This window comes from Theobroma cacao, chromosome 5, assembly GCF_000208745.1.
Source record: "Theobroma cacao cultivar B97-61/B2 chromosome 5, Criollo_cocoa_genome_V2, whole genome shotgun sequence".
NCBI classification, from domain to species: Eukaryota; Viridiplantae; Streptophyta; class Magnoliopsida; order Malvales; family Malvaceae; genus Theobroma; species Theobroma cacao.
Window position 1 is genome coordinate 33,248,129 of NC_030854.1, and position 6,709 is coordinate 33,254,837.

General features: G+C 31.8%; 1 pseudogene; it reads left to right on the forward strand.

Annotated features, from left to right (window-relative positions):
- Positions 2,438-4,361, forward strand: LOC18599658 (annotated as a pseudogene).

Here is a 6,709-nt window from a genome sequence, read left to right on the forward strand (position 1 = left end):
ACCTTTTTAAAGGCTAAAATAATATAATATTATTTTATTTATTTTTTTTGTTTATTAATTCCTTAAATTCTAGCTATCCATTTGTTTCCAAATTTTCACCATACACTTGTCCCACATATCCATAGCTTAGATAAAATTCTCAGACTTATCCAAAGTCTTGGTGGAGTAATTTTTGAAATTTACACTTTTGTCCCCGTAAAAGTTAAAAATTATATTTTTATCCCAAAAATTGAAAAATTACCCATCGACATATTTTTCATCCCTTATACTCATACCATTCTCCAATTTGTCAAATGTGATCTAAATTCTCTGAAAATCTCAAATTTTGACCGTGAGTGAAAAATTATGATTTTACCCCTACACTCCAAAAATCACCGGAATTAAACTTTTTCACTGCCAAACCCTCAAATTATACTCCAATACTCAAATCATACTCCAATAAATTAAATGGGACTAAAAAAATCTTTTCTAAAAATTTTTATTTTGTCCCCAAGTGGCAAATGACATTTTGCCCATAGATAGTGAAAATTTCGATTTGACTTCAAATTGATCATCGAACTCCGAATTAACATTTTGAGTCATCCCTGAACTATGAAACTCTTAATTTCACCTTAAAATTCCTATTTGAACTAGTTCGAGGCTTAATCGACTTAATGGTACCATTATGGGTAATATCGTCTTTTAACGATTTCTCGAAATTTCTAAATATGTAAATATTCGATTGAGCATGTAAATGACGTCGTAATTATTTTATAGAATAAGGTTTGACATCCTTTGTCCTCATTCCCTGTCAATTGAAGATAATTTAAATTTTTCAATATAAAATGAGAATTAAGCTAAAAAAAAGTGATTTTTACCGTAAGCTTTTCAAAATTTGAGTTTTCACATAAACTAGAATGTGAAACCAAAGCTTAGCCAAGAGGCACATGGTGGATTAACTGGCGCTCTACCTACAAAGATGGAATTGCTGAGAAAGAGGTGGAAAGAAAAGAAAGACAAAGAAGACATCGACACATTGCCCAGTAATTCTAAAAGTACGAGAAAATGCTAACAGAAGAGGGACAAAGACTTGAGCATTTTTTTTAAAAAAAAAGAACAAAAAACAAAGACTTAGACATTGACTCAATTATTGTAATTAATTTACTAAAAAAGTCCCTTTCAAAAGAGTTGTTTCACTTACCCCTCTTTTGTCATTTTTTCACGTATCTTATCTCAATAAAGTTTTTTCTGTTAACGCAGTCGAATCAATTGACTACTCTTTTGTCTTCATCCTTGTGCTTATCCTTTGTTGCTAACTCTCTGCTTTTCACAATATTTTGCTACAGAATAAGACTTTGCTCTCCGAGTATCCATAGTCGAACTTAGTCCTATACTCTGAATCTGCTCATTTACTCCTTAATAGCTCTTTCCTATTACATTTCAAAAAATTAAAAAAAAAAATAGCTCTTTCCTATTTTTTCACCATTGTTATCACTTGCTCTGTTTTACCCTTATTGTTGTTGAAATTAAATGAGGTTTTTTTTTATTAAAATTAAATAAAATTATTAAAATTTTATTTTTTTAGCTTTTCGAGATATAAAATTTTTAATTAAACTTTTATAATCAAGTTCTTATAATATTTCCTTTTCAATTGATAATATAGTTAATTTATTTAATCTTTATTGAGATATTATTGATCTTAAATAAGATTTTATTAATTTTAGTTTTGAAAAACTTCTTTTTCCTAATACAACACTTACTAGAGTTGTTAACATTATTCTAAAAGTAATATATGTATTTGGAAAAGAATCGAGTCTTCTTATATGATTAAGTATGTCAATTTGACTGTTTTCTTCTTGTATAATTTCTTTTAAAATTTTTAACTTTGAAAATAAATCTAAACCATTAATATCAAAATAGTTATTATATTTTAAGGAACGTTCAAGATTAAGGTAATATTCTTTGAAACTATTATCATCTAATGACTTAAACTTTTTACCGCTATATAGAAAACCAAAAAAATAATTGGTTTTATATATAGGAAAAAAATAGTTGTTGGAAATTATTAAATGAGTTGATTGAAAATAAGAGAAATAAGTGAGAAAAAATTAACTGTTGGAGATGATTAAATACATATAACCATTAGTTGATTGAAAATAAGAGAATATAGTTGAGAATTAATAGCATTATAGAAATAAGAAAGTGATAGAAAATTAAAATTTATTAGGCACATAATTAAAAAAGTAAGAGAACAAATAATTTTATTAATTATTTTTTACTTATATATATTTTTTAATTTTTATATATTTTTTATATAATTAATTATAATATAATTATCATAAAATTATAAATCCTCTCTAAATTCGGTGCCTCCTCAAATTGGGGGCCTAAAGCCCTTGCTTGGGTGGCTTCACCCAAGGGCTGACTCTGAAAAAAATTAAAATAAAAATTCACCTATAAATACGAGAACAACATAGTGAATGAATTACGAAGAAGAAGGCTCCATTAAATCTTCTCATTTAGCCTTTTCATCATTTTTTGCCATGGCACTGCTACCACCCACTTCTCTAGTATTTACAGTCCGAAGGCATGAACCCGAGCTAGTGGTCCCGGCTAAGCCTACCCCTCGTGAGTGTAAATTACTGTCGGACATCGATGACCAAGAGGGTCACCGGTTCCAAATTCGAGGGCTCCATTTTTATCGGTTCAAACCCTCCATGCAAGGGAAGGACCCCTCTTGTATTATAAGGGAGGCACTTACCAAAGTCCTAGTGTTTTATTATCCATATGCTGGTAGACTAAGGGAAGGGCCAAACCGCAAGCTTGTGGTGGATTGCACCGGAGAAGGTGTGCTGTTTATTCAGGCTGATGCTGATGTTACACTTGATCAATTTGGTGATTCACTACAACCTCCATTCTCATGTTATAAGGAGCTTCTTTATGAAGTCCCTGGCTCCAACGAAATATTAAATTGCCCATTGCTGCAAATTCAGGTATACATTTTACAAAGTAACTATTTTTTTTTTAATTTCAAGATTCAACCTTTTATTAACTATATTCAAATTAAGATGCAATTTTCAATTAATTTTATATAAGGATTGAGAGGTAGGTTAAATGAAATTTCGTCACATGTAGACGTGGACTTTTATTACTGTTGTGATCACTTATTAGATATCATTAAAAAAATTTCTAAACAGTAACTAAGTTAATTATGTACTTAAAAATTTAAATTAATGTTTTTAACTAATGATTTTAATAGATATAAACTCAAAGACGAAGATTTATATTTAGTGAGCATCAATTTAAGTTTATATTATAATAAAAGCTTTAAAATTTAAATATAATAACATATGTTACAAGGATACTTATAAATAAATTTCATAAAAAAAAATAGAACAAAAGTCTTTTATATATATATATATATTTAATACGACAAATATAAAAGATTAAAGTGACTTTGGTTAAACAGGTGACCCGTCTTGAAATGTGGTGGTTTCATCTTGGCCCACCGGTTTAACCACACCATGAACGACGCGGTTGGGCAAAGCCAATTCATGTGTGCCATGGGGGAAATGGCACGAGGTGCACTTGCTCCCTCAACCCCACCGGTTTGGGAAAGGCACCTCTTGAATGCTCGACACTCACCGCTTATAACATGTGTCCACGACGAGTACGACAATGCCACTCTCACAAATGGCATAGAAATTCCAGACAACCTGCTTCATCGCTCTTTTTTCTTTGGACCAACTCAAATTTCAGCTCTTCGCAGATTTGTCCCTCACAACCTCCGTTGTTCAACGTTCGATATCGTAACTGCATGCTTATGGCGTTGTCGTACAAAAGCCTTGAAACTTGGCCCGAATGACGATGTTCGCTTCATCTGCATTGTCAACGTACGGTCCAAGTTTAATCCTCCCTTACCGTCAGGATTTTACGGAAATGCACTCGGTTACCCGGCGGCTCTAACTACTGCAGGACAACTATGCCAAAATCCAATGGAATACGCAATACAGCTAGTGAGACAGGCCAAGGCAAAGATAACGGAAGAGTACATGAAATCGACGGCTGATTTGATGGTGATAAGAGGTCGGCCAAATGTTAACACAGTTCGGTGCTTCATGGTGTCAGATTTAACACGTGCCAAGTTCAGAGAAGTTGATTTTGGATGGGGTGAGGCAGAGTTTGGTGGACCAGCCTATGGTGGGGATAGAATAAGCTTTTATATACCATCCAAGAATAAGGAAGGAGAGGGTGGGATTGTGGTGCCAGTTTGCTTGCCAGCCCCAGTAATGGAAAGCTTTGTTAAGGAACTAGATGGAATTTTGTCCAACGATGAGGCAGCGGTTGGAGCTGAGAATGAAATTTTGAGATGCAAAATTTAAAGTCCGAAAGTGAAATATTTAATGAGATTTTTTTTATTAAAATTAAAAAAATTATTAAATTTTTATTTTTTAACTTTTTGAGATGTAAAATTTTTATATTTTTTAAATAACTAATACAAAATCAACAATCAAAATTTTTAATTCAAATAAATCAACTATCACATAAAATAAAAATAATATAACAATATAATATAAATTAAAAATTAAAGAAAAAGGTCTGTAAATATTAAATAATAATACTTAATTATTGAATGCTTATTGCAAACTGCAAATGAGATTCACGACTTTATGAAGATAACAACATAACAAATTTCTTGTATATTCTTTGCAGGAAAATTGAAGTTAAAAGAAGAAGGAAGAAAAGGCAAATAAAAAAAGAAGAATTCAAAAGTAGATATTATATATTAAAAAATAAATAATTGATTTTATATATAAGAGAAAAAATTATCACGACCCGGAACTTCCATCGGGCCCGTGACAACCGCCGCGACATCCTGATAGGCACTCATTACCTCGAATGTCGATCGGAACCCCGCAAGGCTTAGCATCAGCTTCCGCATCTCTCCGATGAGCGACAGTTATTAAATCTCGTATTTTAAGAAATTATAAGTCGTTTCCAAATCAAAATAATAAAATATTATTTTTTGGCTCACAGAGGTATTTTCGTCATTTTCTTTTCAAAAATACCGAAACCCGCCAAAAACATGGTGTAAAAGATAAATATGTTCATACATATTTTAAATAAGATAACTGAAATATAAAATTACTTTTACAATTACACGTGGGCCCCTATTTATCAAGAAAGTGTAAGGCTACAAACGCTTACTTTCTAGGATGCAACTCCGAGATTAATTCTCGTCTTAATCAACTATCAACAAACTGTCCTGAGCCTGAAAAATGGATAGAAAGAGGGGTGAGATTATGATTACATAATCTCAGTGAGTAGACAAACACCATCTAAACTATCTAAAGGCGAGTAAAAGGAGACAAATAAAAATAATTCATTTTAGCAAATTTTTCACAACACGAATATTCATTTCAACCAAATAATCAATATGGCTAGTGAATTTCTCAAAACTTGACTCATTCCAAATCCTGTACTCAGGGACACCTGGACTAGGGGTATCCAACCGAGTCTGCCAAGGCTGTGAAAAATTTTATATAATCATAAAACTTGTTTTTATTTTGAAAAAAAGTAGTAGTTCCTTGGCGTTGACTGAGTCTCACTTCACGTTGTGGTTAACGTGAAGTGCACTCAAAAAGCCCACCTCAGGAGATACCTTACGCCTCTCTACGACCAAGGTGAGAAGATAAAGGAGTTTACCTTGCCCCTCTAATAAGCTGATCCACGAAACCCCTCCACTGCAGTAGCTAATCTTTATTTTATCTACCACCTGATTTATAAAATCCTTATCTGCATGACATGGTAATTTATCGTAATCTAGCCTCTCAAGGCTGAATACATAGTATATATAATTTTGATACAAATACCGTCTTTGCCATTCATGCTTACATATTGTTATAAGCCATATAATTTAAAACACAATTTATAACACAAGCAGGCAGTCTCCAATTACTTTATTTTCAAAACCAGTATTCAATTTTTCAGAAAATTTATAAAATCATTTTATAAAATCACAATTTCTTCTAAAACATAGCAATTTACCATTTAAACCCATTTTTAATAAAATCACACAATTGTATAAAACTACTCTAGATAATTAAGACGATAATAAGTTTACTCACAGTATTAGGAGTAAAAATACTCATATTTTCAGTCCGCGAGTACAGTCCTTTACTCGTATCCAATGGCTCACCACCTAGCCATAATCCATGACACATATTCTAATTAAATTGTGTCTAACAGTCATAAGCTATTTTAGGCTCGATATATATGCATGATATGAAATGAAAAATGCACGGGTAGCCATCTAGACTCGGTATTGGCCTAAGTTGATTTTTCATCCGATAAATTGGCCAATGCATCCAATTTCACTCAAACTTACTCAATTTCTTTTCCAATCCCTCAATTCACCAAGCACAACTAATTAACACACAATTAGGCAAATTTTATCTTCACTTTTCTTCTTGGAACTTTCGGCCAACAATGGTACACTAACTCCGTGATTTTTTCTACTTAATTTTCTCTCCATAATTCATTAATTCCTATACCAAAAACTATTATTTCTTAATCAAATCACCTAGAATAATATCTCATTCTTCCTCATTATTCACTTAGAGAATTTGGCTATTGATGGACACCAAACCTTTGGTGGTTTTCTTCACTTGTTTTCATGCTACACATCATTAATCACCTAAAAACACTAACATACCTAAAAATCAAACCA